General features: G+C 41.6%; 1 protein-coding gene across 9 annotated transcripts in view; it reads left to right on the forward strand.

The window, feature by feature from the left end:
- The window catches only part of LOC144602325 (leucine-rich repeat-containing protein 4C-like), a 723850-nt gene that overhangs the window by 78142 nt on the left and 627655 nt on the right, over positions 1 to 18053 (forward strand). The window contains exon 1 of one of the 9 annotated variants that reach the window (XM_078415294.1): positions 10263 to 10282. The exons of the other annotated variants lie outside the window; for them this stretch is intronic. The gene's annotated coding sequence lies outside the window, so the exon portion shown is untranslated. Of the gene's footprint in view, positions 1 to 10262; positions 10283 to 18053 lie in introns of those variants that run through there. 9 annotated transcript variants of the gene reach the window in all.

Here is an 18053-nt window from a genome sequence, read left to right on the forward strand (position 1 = left end):
TGAATTTCTTGCTCTTCTCTGACACTTAAAATGTTAACGAATGGAAAGTTGGCAGTTTTGGTAATGTCTGCAACTCCCATTTAGCCTTGAGCTATCTATATACGGGTAAGCTCAATGATGCTGGTGTTTGAACTGGGAAAGCTGCACTTCAAGGACATACAATATTAGAGAGATTGTCACGGTATTAAGAGTCCTAAGCCAACACACTCCTTTAGAGCCTAGTCCCCAATGAATGTATAGGAGCGCTTAACCTACTAACTCGAATCAAATCTCAGAGGTGCAGGCTGTCTTAATAAATCTCGTTGAGCCATAATCAACCCAAGGATTTGTTTTCACACAGTCCTCCGATTTTTAGTGATGCTTACTTTATTTTAGTTTAGTTTAGTTTACAGATACAGTGCAGAAACAGGCCCTTTGGCCAACTGTGTCCGCACCGACCAGTGATACCCACACATTAACGCTACCTATACACTCTAGGGACAATTTGCATTAATACCAAGCCAATTAACCTACTAACCTGTACGTCTTTGGAGTGTGGGAGGAAACCGAAGATCTCGGAGGAAACCCATGCGGTCACGAATGTCCAAGATCCATACAGACAGCACGCATAGTCGGGATCGAACCAGGGTCTCTGGTGCTTTAAGCAGCAACTCTACCGCCGTGCCACCATGCTGCCATGATGTGGGACACAATTTGGAATTTTCTTTTTCAGCAAAGGGAAGTCTCTTCGGAAAGCATGGAAACATTTTGTGAAAGACTAACCATCGCTGGATTTAACTCTTGATTTATGGTCAAAACAAAAGTCAGTTTTTCTCATCTGTTGCTTCGTGATGTTTTGATGTTATCATATTTATATTGTACATTCGGATTATTTTTGGTTTAAACTATTTTGCTGTTATTGTCTACTAATCATGGATGTCTAAGCATGGAGTTCAACAGGCTTTGGCAAACTATTTGGTTGCATTTCCGTGAAAAGTAAAGAACCAAGAACTGTTTAAAACAAAATGACATTCACTGAATATTTGGGGTATGAAAGAGGCAAAGGATGTTAATGGATATTCTTGAACTGAAATAATAATTTGGAGCATGATTGTCACCTGAAATAAAATCTGAAAATGCTGGAATGCTCAACAGGCCAGGCAATTCTATGGGGAGAGGAACAGTATTTGGGTTTCAATTTGATCTTGTATCAGAAGTAGAATCTTAAGGATAGCGGAGTCAGGGGGTATGGGGAGAAAGCAGGAACGGGGTACTGATTGAGAATGATCAGCCATGATCACATTGAATGGCCTACTCCTGCACCTATTGTCTATTGTTTAATATAATAAAATGTGCCTTTACTTGCCACTTGAAATGCCTGTATGCGAATGATAAGCAGCCCTCATGGCATTGCGGTGTTAATATTTCAGTATAAGCTCTTTCCTCATCTGTTCGTGAGGAAACAAAGCATTGAGGTTGACTAAGCATTCACTGCCCTCTGGGATAAACAATTCAAAAGCTGCATCACTATCTGAGTTAAGGAATTTTGTCTCATCCCAGTCCTCAACGATCTATTCTTAATTCCAATCTAATGTCCCCTGGACCTGTGCTCCTCAGTCAGGGGAAACATTCTTCCTGACTCCATCCAGAGAACCCTCTCATGCCCCAGATCACTCTGCAATCTTTCACACTCCTGCCCACATTGCATGTTTTTTCTCACTCATTGTTGTGTCTTTTTGGACGTTATGGTCCCATTGGCACATTGTTAACTCATTCACAAAAAGTTTTTACACATGTAAGGTGGCTCTTTGGCACATGAAATCCATGCCAGTTCGATTTAAAAGCAATCCAGATGATCCCACTCTCAAACCTCTCATCTTCCCCCCTCCATTTCCTTCCTTTCCTGGTACTTTTCCAGTTCCATTTCGAACATCATGATTGAATCTGTCCTTTACTTCCCCAACTTTATATCCGAACAGTAGTGCATGGTTGCTGCTTTGTTTCATCACAAACAGTGCCAGAGACCTGGGTTCAATCCTGACTACGGGTGCTGTCTGTCTGTATGGAGTTTGTATTTTCTCCCCATGACCATGTAGCTGTTTCCTCCCACACTCCAAAGACATCCAGGTTTGTAGGTTAATTGTCTTTGGTAAAAATTATAATTTGTCCCTAGTGTGTAGAATACTATTAGTGCACGGGGTGAACGCTGGTCGGCACGGACTCAGTGAGCTGAAGGGCCTGTTTCTGCGCTGTATTTCTAAACTAAACGAAACTCTTACCCCAGTAAGCTCCACAGCTTCAGGCAAAAAATATAACCCTGAGAAAAGTCTCCCTCTTAGTTAATGTTCGTTTGTCCTCTCTTGCCTATTCTCATTACAATATCTTTAAATGTCAGCAAATTTTGAGTGAAAATAACACCTGGAAATAAGTGGTGTTTAGCAGTGTACAAAGTCTGTTTGCTTTCTGTTGCCATCTTACCACAAGAGGGCATTGATATCCATGCAATAGTAAGATAACCTCAACAATTTCACAAAATAATTAGTGCACCTTTAATAATCCAATTTATTCAATCCTTTTTAGAAATAATGACAATGTTAGCTGCCCTCCAATCCTTTGGCTTCCCACAAGCATGATTAGAAATTGATGGTCGAGCCTATATTACTTCCTCTACTTTAACAGTCTAGAATATATTTCATCTGGATCTGGCGACTTACCTACTTTCAGATTTGCTTGACCTCTTCATTAGTACTCCCTGTTTTATTACGTTTCTCCCATTCAATATTTCATATACTTCCATTCTCACTACAATGTCGGCATCATTGCCTCGCTTGTGAAGATAGCATCAAACTGTTCCTTAAAAACCTTACCTACCTTGTCATTAGGGACTTGAAATTTTACATTTCTTACCATCTTTCTTTCTGGTAATATGTTTACCTGGAACCTCCTTAATCTGTTTTTGAATGCCTCCTTTTACCCCTCTACCTGTTTCCCTTTATTTAGCCTGTCTTGACATTTCACAGTTTAAAAAGTTCTCCCTCTCACCTGTTTCATTCCAAGCCTCTGTTTCACAAATCAATCTACATAATAAATGCCTTTCACCCATGGGCTCATTCTTGTCTATCTCATCTACATTCTTTCTAAGGTGTGAATATATATATAAAATGACCTAGACTGATGACACAAAAATTGAAAGAGATGCAGTCAGTGAGTAATGCGATCAGAAGATAGAGCCAGGATATTGACCAGCTGCAGAAATGGACAGAGCAGATGGAGGTTAACCTGAGCAAGTGTGTGGTGTTGCACTTTGGGAGAGAGTATACAGTTCAGGGCAAGACCCTTAACACCATTAATGTGCAGAGGGATCCTAGAGTCCAGGTTCATAGCTCACTAAAGGTGGCAGCACAAGTAGGTAGGGTGGTTAAAAAGATGTTTTGTATACTTGCCTTCATTGATAGGGGCATTGAATATAAGAGCCAGGAAGTCATGATGCAGCTCTATAGGACTTTGGTTAGGCCTTATTTGGAGCATGAGGGGAAGGGTTGGAGTTAAGTGAGCAAGATGCAGAAGACTCAGAGAAGGTTCCTGGAGCTGTTAATTTAGCAGGTTTCCGCAGATGAGGCAGGAACCCTTGGCCCTCTGAATTAGAATGACCTGAGACTCAAATTGGTGAGTTTGGTGGGACAGCACAGAACTTGACACATAGAGATATCATCCTGAGCTAGAATCAAGATGTATAGTAAACATTTTCTCAATACAGCTGGGAATATTTTTCTGGTAAAGTAAAACGATGTGTCAAGCCTGCTTGCTGTTAGGTAAACTAGCAGATGTCGGAGTTTTATTGATCTACCTGCAGGTGAAAGTGCTGTTTTTTTGTTCCCTTTGACATCAACATATTTTCAGCGGTTAGAAGGCTTCCTCTGAGCATTCCAGATAACTCCCTTTGCTCATTTTGAACTTGTCTTCTAAGAATTCACAAAAATAAAAAAAATAAAAATCTACAGGAACACTATTTATGATCCAATCTTCCTCAGAAAAATAAAGATACGGGGTATGCTATCAGTTACTGAAATTATTCAATTGAAAATATACATTCTCTATGGCTCACGGGCACAATATATAATGGGGAATAAACTGGGGACCGTTATATATTCAGTGAGCAAACCAAATCTTTAATATTCAGACAGAACTCCACTTATTCCTTAAATTAAAAGATAAACATCTCGTTTGTACAATAGTTCAATTAAGTACGCATTTTAATCAAGTAGGATAGTGTTCTTATTTTGAAAAAAAAGTCCTTTAATTTCAGTGCAGGAATAACATTCTCTCCCTGCTCTTCTTTTGCTCTTATATATTGAAAATGTTCTCTACACAAATGATATTCTGCATTCTTCTAACTGTTGAATTCACTTTAGCCAAGTTTCATGCCAAATGTATTCCAGTTCCCACACCACAAACAGTGCTCCATCTTTCAGATGTTAGATTGGGAATATTTTATTACCTTGCCAATCTCATAGTATATTATTTAAGCTTTAATGTGATCTGATGAACTTCCTTGCCCATTTATCATATAATAATAGTTTGTTAATAAATCAATATCCATTATGTAAACTAATTGCAAAATAGCATTCTTGATGGAATAGGCAGGTGGAAGAGGCAGATTAAGATACCTTAAAAATAAGTACACAAAATTGTGGAACTCGGTTAAAGAAACATTCTCCTCTCAACTTAAACTAGTGCTCTCTAGTTCTTGCTTCCCCTACCCTGGGAGAAATACTTTGTATATTCACTATATCTATTCCTCTCATGATTTTATACATCTCTTTAAGATCACCCATCAGCCTCCTGCATTCCAAGGAATAAAGTCCTGGCCTGCCCAGTCCCTCCCTATTGCTCAAGCTCTCAATCCCTGATAGTATCCTTGTAAACCTTCTCTACACCATTTAGAGATTGTGGAAGATTGTTGAACTTTCAAAAATCACTAGTGTTAGGAGTGGTTCCACAGAATTGGAAATCTGCAAATGTTACCCCACTGTTCAAGAAGGGAGCAAAGCAAAAGAGGGGAAATTTTAGGCTGGTTAGCCTGACTTCAGTAGTTGGTAAGATTTTAGAGGATGAGGAGAAAGGATGAGGTTTTGAGTACTTAGAAGCACATGATATAATAAGCTGAAGGGGAGATCATCGTTTTGTGAAGGGGAAATCTTGCCTGAAAAAACTATTCAAATCTTTTGGGGAAATTAACAGCAGGATAGGCAAAGAAGAGTTGTTTACCTGGATTCTCAAGAGGCACACGAGGCTGCTAAGAAGCTGAGAGCCCAAGGTATGAAAGGGAAGGTGCTGGCATGGATAGCAGGTTGGCTGAATGGCAGAAGGTAAAGAGTGGGAATAAAGGGCATTTTATCTGGTTGGCTGCCAGTGACCAGCGGAGTTCCGCAGTGGTTACTGCTGGGGCCATTACTCTTCAGGTTGTATATCAATGATTTGGATGAGTGAATTCAAGGCTTTGTGACCAAGTTTGAGGATAATACAAAGATAGGTGGAGGGGCAGGTAGTGCAGAGAAAGCAGGGACCCTGAAGAAGGACCTGGACAGGTTGGAAGAGTGGGTTAAGAAGTGGCAGATGGAATACAGTTCAGCAAAATGTGGAGTCATGCATTTTGGTGGTAGGAATAACGGAATATAGACTATTATAAATGGGGAGAGGATTGAGAAATCGGAGGTGCAAAGGGACTTGGGAGTGCTGGAGCAGGATTCCCAAAGGATTCATTTGCAAGTTGAATCGGTAGTAAGAAAGGCAAATGCAATGTTAGCATTTATTTTGGCAGGACTAGAATATAAAAACAGGGATCTAATGCTGAGGCTTTATAAGGCACTGGTCAGACCATATTTGGAGTATTGTGAGCACTTTTGGGCCTTATTTCTGAGGAAGAAGGTCTGGAGGAGGTTTACCAGAACATTCTAGGGGCCGATGGATTAACATATGTTGAGTGTTTGGTGGCACCCAACTTGTACTCACTGGAGTTGGGAAAGATGAGGGGAGACCTCAATGAAACTTACTGATTAGCGAAAGGCCTGCATAGAGTGGATGTTTCCACTAGTGGGAAAGTGTAGGACCAGAGGCCATAGCCTCAGAATAAAAGGACGCATAAAGAAGAATTTCTTTAGTCAGAGGGAGGTGAATCTGTGGCTGTGGAAGTCAAGTCATTTGGTATTTTTAAGGTGGAGATTGACAGATTCTTGATTAGTAAGGGTGTCAAGGGTGATGGGGAGAAGGCAGGAAGATGGTGTTGAGATGGAAAGATAGATCCACAATTCAATGGTGGAGTGGACTTGATGGGCCGAATGGCCCACTTCTGCTCCTATGACCTATCAACTTAATAATAATAGCAAGGTGACCAAAACTGAACAGAATATGCCAAGTGCTGCCTCATCAATGTCTTGTAAAAGCTGTAATATGACTTCCCAACTTCTGCACTCAATTCGTTGACTGATGAAGGCCAGAATGCCAAAAGCCTCTTCACCACCCTTTCTACCTGTGATGCCACTTCTAGGGGATTATGTATGTGTACTCCAAGATCCTTCGGCTCTACGACACTCCCCGGGGCCCTACTGTTCACTGTACAAGTCCTGCCCTTGTTCATCTTCCCGAAATTCAAAATCTCACACTTCTTTGATTTAAACTCCATTAGGCATTCCTCGGCCCACTAGCCCAACTGATGAAGACCCCGCTGTAATAACCTAATAGCTCCCTGCATTTGCTCTGCATGGCCTCATCCCTTTTCTAATTTTTGTCCTTTGAGCCAATGTGCATGATGACTTCTAGCTGCTCACCCTACCCTTTGAATGTTCTGCAGCCACTGCAAAACATCCTGGACCTTGGCACCAGGGCGGTCACATGCCATTTTGCAGTCCTGTTGCCATAGAATCTCTTGTCTGTCCTCCTAACTAATAAATCTATCACACTGGTCTGACTTCACCCTACCCATTGTGCCTCAGAGTCTGGTCTCGTGCCAGGCACCTGACCAATGCAAATACTCTCCTCTGAATGATCATCTCAGCCCTTCACCTCCCCAAAACAGTATCTAAAAGGGGTGTGTAATAAGGAACCGTAGATGCTGGTTGATACCAAAGTTAGACACAAATTGCTGGAGTAACTCAGGCGGCATCTCTGGATCCATTTTCTCCAGAGATGCTGCGTGACCTGCTGATTATCCAAAAGGTTATACTTATTTTGGAAGGAACAACCACTGGGGATTCCTGAGCTCTCCGTCTACTCCCTTTCCTGGTGATCACCCATCTACTTTCTGCCTGTACCTTAGGTGTGACCACCTCACTATAAACTCTGATCTATGACGCACTGAGGCAAATGTAACACTGTAAGGCCACAGACTTAGGTTATTACTCCTGTTGAGGATGAAAAAGGCAAGGCAAGTGCACAAACACTTTTTTGTTTTCTTTCAGTGATTTTTCAGCTCAATAAAGAGGGGGAATTTGTTAGATCCAATCTAAACAATCCTTGCAGACATTGGTGGGAGGCTGTTATCATCCATAATCAAAGCAGGCTGATGGCTGTTGTGGATCCTATGAATTAAAAGTCTGTTATGGATAATGGAAGGGATGGGAATTAATATTTCTCATGCAGGGAAATATTTTTGCTATTCACTTTAATAACTGGTAATACTTTGCATTCCAGCTTGTTAGCATTTGTCATTAGTGCCTTATCTGTGCGTTTGGATTTTTCACCATATTATAAAGGAAACAAGGAACTGTAAGACATTTCATTTGTGCATTTGTTTAAGTTTTCTGAGAAATCTCATTAAGAAATTGAAGTCCTTTAACCTCCAGTTCCTTTGATGATATTTCTCGTGTTTAGACCCATTGATAACTGTCCCAAACTAGGAATACATTTCATCAAGAGTCACACATGAGTTACATCATCTGTTTCAAGCTTGGTTTAGTATATAAGCATCAGTTAATGTTAAATCTGCTAGCAGCTGAATACACTAGCATATTAATCTAGATAACCAGGAGCAGCAGCAGGAGCATTTATTTGCAGTCACTGTTTTCATATGCATTGAGGCTCTTTTGCATGATGGGAGTCAACTTGAGCAGCTGTTTGTGAATGTTTGAAAATAGGACTGTCAGACAGATCTCTCTCTCAATTATGGAAGAACAAATGGTATCATACAAAGGGATGATCATAAGGGACTCAATGCAAAAATGGTAAAGAGCCCTTGTGATCAAACAGAAGGGGAAAATTAAATCTTATCCTATTGAGAATCGAAATATTTATCAAATTATGGAGGAACAACTTTGGAAATTATTTTTTTACTAAAAGTTGGGCTGGAATTTACTGGCTCGTAGCCTGCAATTCCAAAGGGAATTGTCAGCCATCAGCTTTATCTTGATTTCCACATATGTGCATTGAGGCCTGGAATTTTAGAACAAAGCTAGAGGTCACACAGAGAAGAAGGTAAACTATGCATCCTGCATATCAGGGTTAGTTTAGGGATGGTTGAAGTATGTGATGGAACTTCATTTGTGTGAGTAGGTTTAGTTTAGTTTAGTTTCGAAATACAGGGCAGAAACAGGGCCTTTTGATCATCAATTCGCAGCGACCAGCGATTCCCCCCCCCCACGCTAACACTATCCTATACACACTAGGGACAATTTATATTTATACCAAGCCAATTAGCCCACAAACCTGCACATCTTTGGAGTGTGGGAGGAAACCAAAGCTTACGGGAGAAAACCCACGCAGGGCACAGGTGAATGTACGAACTCCATACAGACAGAAGCTGCAGTCAGGATCAAACCCGGGACTCTGGCGCTTTAAGGCAGCAACTCTACCACTGCGCCACGGTGCCATGTATTGATTGAATAAGATTGACAATTTATTGAAAATGTTTGTTTTTGCTTCATCTTCAGTTTTTCTTTTACATCTTATCTTAGTTTAGTTTCGTTTTTAGTTTAGAGATACAGCACGGAAACAGGCCCTTCGGCCCACCAAGTCCACACCGACCAGCGATCCCCGCACATTAACACCATCTTACACACACTAGGGACAATTTACATTTATACCAAGCCAATTAACCTAAAAACCTGTACGTCTTTGGAGTGCGAGTGGAAACTGAAGATCTCGGAGAAAACCCACGCAGGTCATGGGGAGAACGTACAAACTCCGTACAGACAGCATCCATAGTCGGGATCAAACCCGCAAGCGCTGTAAGACAGCAACTCTACCACTGTGCCACCATGCCGCCACTATCTCTGAAAGATGTCTAATATATTATGGCACTTTCAAGTTTATATTTAAAAAATCATCCTTTTGAATAGTCTTAAGAATGTCTCAGGTTAACAGCCTTGTTCAAGGAGCTTTGACAACAAGGAGTTTGGGATCTGCACCTGAATCCTGGTCACCAATTGTACTTGCTCCTGTGTGGAAGATCACTGTTCAGTTCTTGTGTTGAGCTGCTACTTTGTGGGTGAATGTGATCTATGCCAATGAAATGAAAAGGGATCGCATTTAAACTGCAGCTCTTCCACTGAAGTGGATAATTACAAGGATTGTATTCAATATGAAGTAGGCTTCCGCCTCGCTATTCTTTACTTTGTTTGCAAACAGTTACCTTCTGAAGAAGGGTCTCGACCCAAAACATCACCATTCCTTCTCTCCAGAGATGCTGCCTCTCTCCAGAGATACCCCAGCATTTTGTGTATCTCTGTAATTTCACCTTCACTGGTTAAGCATCACTAAAACGCTGGAACAACTTCAGACCAATAAAATGAGAATATAAATCGGGTCAGAAAGACCTGGCTTACTTTACTGAGCTGTCATCTCGGCTTATGATTTTGGCTTTGTATTTAGTGCATCAGCACAAAGGGGACTTTGTGGTCAGGCACAGCAGTCACCACTGACCTTGAAGAAGCCTGCCCAGACATAATTAGTGAGCTCTGCAGTTTGGATTTCTCTTTCCTGTTGTCAGTGTAGTCCTGTGCCTTCTACAGTTAATTAGTGGTGTCTCGCAACAGTGCTATCAAGCTCACTGGGTAACTGTTCGGACTGGACAAGCCTGGCCGATCACAAACTTTGGAAATGAAGGTTCAATTCTCAACTGACCTATTTAACATTCTGCTAAATGTTGGGGCATATCCACGAGATCAAGGTTGGAACTAAGTTATCCTAAAGTGACCAACAAATCATCATGGAACTTGGAAATAACTAAACGGAGGAAACTAATTCTATAGTTATGGAGACACAAGCAACTGCAGATGCTGGTTTACCACAAAAGACTCCAAGTGCTGGGGTAATTCAACAGGAAAAGCAGCATCTGGAACATCAGCTGAGTTTATTGTCGTTTGTACTGAGATACAGTGTAAAGCTTTTGTTGTGGTGCTATCCAGTTTGCGGAATCTCTGTGTCTGGCAATGCTTAATGTGTGAATAATCCGTTTAAAAAAAAACCCAGGATCTTTTCAATAGATTTTCGTAACAAAAATACTATTGAAGTACAGGCCCTCCCCAGCTAGGGAACACCCCATTTATGGACAGCCTGTATGAGGCGGGATGGATTTGCTGGCTGCTGCAGGCAACTTCTACAATGTGGAAACTCAGTTTGCAGCATATCTGAATGGTTGAGTTAAAAGCAATGTTTAACTACATAGATACAAAGATAGTTACATAGACAATAGATGCAGGAGAAGGCCATTCGGCCCTTTGAGCCAGCACCGCCATTCAATGTGATCATGGCTGATCATCCACAATCAGCACTCTGTTCATATCATATATATACAGCCGGAAACAGGCCTTTACGGCCCACCAAGTCCGTGCCGCCCAGCGATCCCCGTACATTAACACTATCCTACACCCACTAGGGACAATTTTTACATTTTACCCAGCCAATTAACCTACATACCTGTACGTCTTTGGAGTGTGGGAGGAAACCGAAGATCTCGGAGGAAACCCACGCAGGTCACGGGGAGAACGTACAAACTCCTTACAGTGCAGCACCCGTAGTCAGGATCGAACCTGAGTCTCTGGCGCTGCATTCGCTGTAAAGCAGCAACTCTACCACTGTGCTACCGTGCCGCCCTGCCCTCTCCCCATACCCCTTGATTCCGCTGGCCCAAAGAGCTCTATCTAACTCTCTTTTGAATGCATTCAGTGAATCGGTCTCCACTGCCTTCTGAGGCAGAGAATTCCACAAATTTACAACTCTCTGTGTGAAAAAGTTTTTCCTTATCTCAGTCCTAAATGGCCTACCTCTTATCGTTAAACTGTGGCCCCTGGTTCTGGACTTCTCCAACATCGGGAACATGTTTCCTGCATCTAGCATGTCCAATCCATTAATAATTTTATATGTTTCTATAAGATCCCCTCTCATCCTGCTAAATTCCAGCGAATACAAGCCCAATCGCTCAATTCTTTCACCATATGACAGTTCCGCCATCCTGGGAATTAACCTTGTGTACCTACGCTGCACTCCCTCAATAGCAAGAATGTCCTTCCTCAAATTAGGAGACCAAAACTGCACACAATACTCCAGGTGTGGTCTCACCAGGGCCCTGTACAACTGCAGAAGGACCTCTTTGCTCCTATACTCAACTCCTCTCTTTATGAAGGCCAACATGCCATTAGCTTTCTTCGCTGCCTGCAGTACCTGCATGCTTACTTTCAGTGACTGATGTACCAGGACACCTAGGTCTCGTTGTACTTCCCCTTTTCCTAACCTGACACCATTCAGATTATAATCTGCCTTCCCGTTCTTGCTTCCAAAGTGAATAACCTTACATTTATCCACATTACAATTTAATTTCCTCCTCCTCCACAAGAAACTAGTGCACAGACATTTAGGCATCTGTGTCCATGTCCACAATTTGTTTTATCTTTTGATACATTCTTTAATGTTTCAATACATCTTGGATCTTTTGAACACTCTTTTGAACTCTTGCAGACTGCATCTTCAGCAGCAGTTAGTAACTGTGCCATAAAAGATCTGCAATATTTTGCCTTTTGTTTTTCTCTTCCTGATCAATATTTCAGATTTGAAAAGTTCAGTAGAAGCTTGTTAACTTTATGCTTGACATTTATCTCTGGCTTTTAAGCAAATCGGGACAAAGTATTATAGCTGGAGCAAATGGCTTTGTCAGCCTGATTCTCAAATATTAAACCACATATTTGCTGTATTATCTCAAAGTATAACTATACTGAATGGCAAAAGTGTTATGTCAAAGATTAGTGTTTGCCATGGTATTTTCTTACCATAAGGCTGTTCATTAACTATTCTATTCCAAAAACAATTTCTGCTCTCATAATAATAAGGTCAGAGTTAGAAATGTGTTTAATGTCCATGCTTAACATTAGTTCAGAGAATTAGTTTGGAGATACAGCGTGGAAGCAGGCCTGTCGGCCCACCAAGTCCGCACCGACCAGCGATCCCTGCACACAAACACTATCCTACGCACACTAAGGATAATTTGAAATTTTACCTAAACCAATCAACATACAAACCTGTACATCCTTGAAGTATGGGAGGAAACCGGAGCACCCGGAGCAAACCCACACAGGTCAAGGGGAGAAGGTACCAAATCTGTACGGACAGCACCCCTGGTCAGGATTGAACTTGGGTCTCTGGCGCTGTCAGGCAGCAACTCGACCGCTAAGCCACCGCGCTGACATCCAGATTAGTGATGTCATCTGTAAATTTGTCACACCAGATATGATATGCTTGGAATGAACCGGATAGGCAGAGTTTATTGCTTAATTGGTTGTGCAAGAAATTCACTGATGTTCTGTTAACTATTCACCTTCTGGATGGAGGAAACAAAATCCACAAAGCATTTTAAGAAGTGGACGTAACTGCAGTAGTTTTTTTACTGCTGTCCAACATTCGCTTTCATGATAAAACTAAAGATACTTTCAATGTTGGTAGCTGTTATGACTGGAACAGATTATGCCCATGTGATGTTAATGACTCCATATAGGAGCATCAAACAGCTCTGGAACAGAAATGTTTTATTTTAAGTCCACAAATTGTGACCATCCCCCAACATTGCAGATGATAAACATCATCAGCCTAGAGAACCTGTGTGGCACATTTATCGATATGCACCCCATCGTGCCTGCCGATTGTCAGCCACAATGCAGGACGAAAGGCTGCCTCAGGAGGGACTATCTTCTAAATTGCCATTCCTCACATTAGTTTTGTCCAAATGAGAGTCATGGAACTATGTGGAATGCTGTGGAGATGTCTCAAGCACAGATCCAAATGAACGGTACTATTCAGGGGGGCAGAGCATAATGCACCCGAGAGAGGATCTCCTGGTATATTGCCACCTGCTCCTACATCATAATCTGGCCATAACATAGATCCAGGTAGTGTCCGTGGCACCGCAACTAGAGGAAGAGGAATAAAGTTGGCCGAGAGAAGCAATGGGACACACTCTCTGGATGTGCAATTTGTGTGCAGGGATTCAGTCATTCAGTCGCCAGTGGTGCTGTGGGGTACTAAAGCACACATCATTCGGGAACTTTATTGAGCAAGATATAATCCAAGATATATTAACAGAATAAATTTAAGGCCAGGTGTTACTGAACTGGGAGCATTGCCCAGAAATGCCACTCAAATTCAAAACCTTTATCTGTACTCCTGCCTTGCCTGGGTTGCAAAGGAAAGATTAATCATTCTGACCCTCCACACTATAAAGAGGTTCTGGTGGGAGGTGAGGCCAGAAGAATGACCGGGCCATGTGTGGTATCATTCTGAGGCCTCACATCCAAAATGTCTCTGAGAGGATTTGTCAGAAGGCAAAACTGGGCTCAGTGTGAAAGCTATACACTATTTTAACATTCAGAGACTTTAAAAATGAATAACATTGAAGAAAATAGCTGAATTAATGAAAAGCACAGAATTCGCCAAACGCATTAAACAAAAGCTGAATAGTTAAACAAGAAAATATACAGATCTTGCCCTTTGACTCCTACCCTGCAGGACTGGAGACTGATGGAATTTGCAGCAAAACAGGATCCCCAACACCCAATCCTTCACACTCCTGTTACTAAGGCCCATATCATGGATGAGTGCTTGCAAATTTGGTACAGTTTCCTGAAGAGCAGTACCTTTTTTCAGAACTACCCTTAATAATTTTGTCGATTGAAAGAAATTTATAGCGTTGCTTGATAAACACAATTCAAATTTGAAAAAGTGATGATGATAAATTTTGAGAATGTCATCCTTTCTTTTAGTTTGGATACAGATTTATTGTGCACAGCAAAGATGATTTCGCTGATTTAGACAATAATAAGCACCTCCTTGAACAAGGTTTTTTTTCCACTAAATAACGTGTCAGTCTTGAATTAAACACACTGCATAATTCCTTAACATCTTCTCCAAAACATGTTCATACCCACCTCAACAAAGTCTGCGGTATCACAAAATGCTGGTAACTCAATGGTTCAGGCAGCATCTCTGGAGAGAAGGAATGGGTGACGTTTCGGGTCGAGACCCTTCTTCACACTGATGTCAAGGGGGACGGGACAATGAAAGGTTATATGTGGAGCCAGGAAGACAGTGGGAGAACTGGGAAGGGGGAGGGGAAGAGAGGGACAGAGGAACGTGGTTGCAGAGTAGAAGGGCAGGATGAATCACAGAGGGAGAGCAGCGAGAGAGCATATTGCTAAACTCTCGTTGAAGAGAGGAGGAGAACTTCTTCAAAGTAGACATACCTTGAGGAGAAATCGCAGTGGAGCGGCAAGCTGTGTAGGAAAATAACTGCAGATGCTGGTACAAATCAAAGGTATCTGATACCTTCCCAGTTCTCCCACTGTCTTCCTGTCTCCACCTATATCCTTTCTTTGTCCTGCCCCCCCCCCCCCCGACATCAGTCTGAAGAAGGGTCTTGACCCGAAACGTCACCCATTCCTTCTCTCCAGAGATGCTGCCTGATCCGCTGAGGTACCCCAGCATTTTGTGATACCAGGTTTGTAGGTTAATTGGCTTGATAATATTGTAAATTGTCCCTAGTTTGTGTAGGGTAGTGTTAGCGAGCGGCGATCACTGGTCGGTGCGGACTCGGTGGGCCGAAGGGCCTGTTTCCACACTGTATCTCTCAACTAAACTAAATATAAGTCATGTACAAGGTAATAGCTAAATTGGTCATACAGTTAAAATAATCTACGATGATTTAGCCCTGGGCATGACATTTGGTTACTTTGATTGCTTGTAACATTTTCAGAAGTTTTTGTATCAACTGCTATTCTGAAACTCCACTTTCCTTTTCATTATGCACCATTTGATAGAAATCAAGCTGCCATTTTTCTGATGGCTTTGCTGGAAATCAGCCAGCTCCTGAGGGACTGAATGAATGTTTGTTAGATTTGAGGAACCAATAACAAGTTTTAATAGTCTGTAGCTTTAAATAGCAAGATTACATTGGATGTGCAATGTGCCCCTTCTCTAGAGTGCTGACATTACTTTTGAACGTAAGAGGCATGATTATTTTACATTATATTCAATCTCGGTAAATGATGCTGTTATGCGCCAGGGCTGTATATCAGTAAGCTATACAGAGATTCAGTAATTGTGCCAGTGCATGAGCACTCTGAAATATCAGCAATTAAGAGTTTATATGGCTGCAAAATGTGGCACAGTGATGCTAAAAGAGCTGTTGCCTCACATCTCCAACAGCCGACATTTAATCCTGACATATCTACCAGGCAGCACCTGCAGTCAGAATCGTACTCGGGTCTCTGGCAGCAACTCTACCGCTGCTTTAGAGATACAGCACGGAAACAGGCCCTTCAGCCCACCAAGACCACGCCAACCAGCGATCACCCTACACGCAAGGGACGATTTACAATTTTTACCAAAGCCAATTAACCTGCAAATCCGTACGTCTTTGGAATGTGGGAGGAAACCAGAGCACCCGAAGGAAACCCATGTGGTCACGGGGAGAACGTACAAACTCCGTACATGCAGCACCCATAGTCAGGATCGAACCCGGGTCTCTGGCGTTGTAACTCTACCGTTGGGCCACCGTGCAGCTTATGTTTACATTCTTGGTGCACAAAAGAACTGACAAAGTTTTACATCGATCTCTTTTATTATTGTTTCCTGGAAATAAATTTTGGCCCTACCAATTTGGATGATGTTAATTATCATTAAATAACCTTTGATTTTGTAAAACCTACTGTATAACACATGCAAATCTCGTTGGTACTGGTTGACCTCCTTTCATTTCTTAATGCACTTATTTGTTGTAATTTACACATTTATTCACAATATTCTTACCGGTATTGACCAGGCCTTTAATAAAGACAATAAGCAATGACAATGTCAAGTTTAATCATACACTGAAAACATGGCTGCACTACAAATACAAGGAATATTCATCAGTTTAAACAGGACGTGGAGAGAAAAGTGCTCTGGAAAGTGTTGTAGAGCAAGGGAGTTTAGGGGTGCAGGTACATTGTTTCTGGAAAGTGGCAGCGGCAGGTAGATAGGGTGTTCAAGAAGGCTTTCGGCACATTGGCCTTCATCAGTCAGGGTATTAACTATAGAAGTCGGGATGTTATATTACAGTTGTACAATACGACGGCTGCATTTGAAGTATTGGGTTCCATTTTGTTCACTCTGCTATAAATAATACATTGTTCAGCTGAAAAGAGAAGATTTATCAGCATGTTGCCAGGACTACAAGGCCTGAGCTAAAGGGAGAAGTTTGGCTAGGACTTTAAACCTTTAAGCGCAGGAGGATGAGGGATGACCTTAGGGAGGATGAGAGGTATATAACATCATGAGGGGTATAGATATGGTAGTTGCACAGAGTAGGTGAATCTAATGTTGACTAATGGTTTTCGCAAAGATGATAGTTTGTGGTGAATAAATATAAACCAAACCCATTAGCAATGAGGGGACAATAGGTCTTTCACCTTATAAGTTCACGTTCTAGGAGTAAAATTAGGCCATTCGGCCCATCAGGTCTGCTCAAAATGGCAGCTTGATTTCTATCAAATGATGCATAATGAAAAGGAAAGTGGAGTTTCAGAATAGCAGTTGTATCCAGACGATACAAAACTTCTGAAAATGTTACAAGCAATCAAAATAACCAAATGTCATGCCCAGGGCTAAATCATCGTAGGTTATTTTAACTGTATGACCAATTTAGCTGTTACCTTGTACATGACTTATTTTTAGTTTAGTTTAGAGATACAGTGTGGAAACAGGCCCTTCGTCCCACCGTGTCCACGCCAACCAGTGATTGCCGCACGCTAACACTATCCTACACACGCTAGGGACAATTCAATCATGGCTGATCTATCTCTCCCTCCGAACTCAATTCTCCTGCCTTCTCTCCATAACCCCTGACACCCGTACTAATCTAGAATCTATCCATCTCTGCCTTAAAAATATCCATTGACTTGGCCTTCAAGCCTTCTGTGGCAAAGAATTCCACAGATTCACCATCCTCTGACTAAATAAATTCCTCCTCATCTCCTTCCTAAAGGAACATCCTTTAATTAAGAGGCTATTACCTCCAGTCCTAGACTCTCCCACTAGAGGAAACATCCTCTCCACATCCACTCTAACCAAGCCTTTCACTATTCAGTAAGTTTCAATGAGGTCCTCCCACATCCTTTTAAAAATCAACAGGGAATCTGAGGTATTTTGATCTTTTTTAAAAAGTTATAAAATGCAAAGATGCTTCCCCATCACCTACACTCCTTGGCAAGAATAAATACAGATAAATGTGAACTAATAATTTGGCAGACTTATAAATAACAGTCTGTTATTCATGCCATGGTAGACTTTAGCGCATTGGTTTCTTAGTGGGGTTTGGAAAGTAAACAGATTTCTCTGGCTCTTTGTGTATAACTTCGGTGTGAACCAGCATCTGCAGTTCCTTCCTACACATGTTTCTCTGGGGCCTGTGATTAAGTTGGAAGGTGTATTGTAGCTCGTGCTTCTAACTATTGTTTCTCCTGGTGCCGGGGAAACAAATGCCTGTAGTGAAATGCAAGCTTACTCAGAATCTCTGCTCCAAGAGACTAATTATGATCTTAAAAGTCACTTAATCTTTT

The sequence above is a fragment of the Rhinoraja longicauda genome, chromosome 18, assembly GCF_053455715.1.
Source record: "Rhinoraja longicauda isolate Sanriku21f chromosome 18, sRhiLon1.1, whole genome shotgun sequence".
Lineage (NCBI taxonomy): Eukaryota > Metazoa > Chordata > Chondrichthyes > Rajiformes > Arhynchobatidae > Rhinoraja > Rhinoraja longicauda.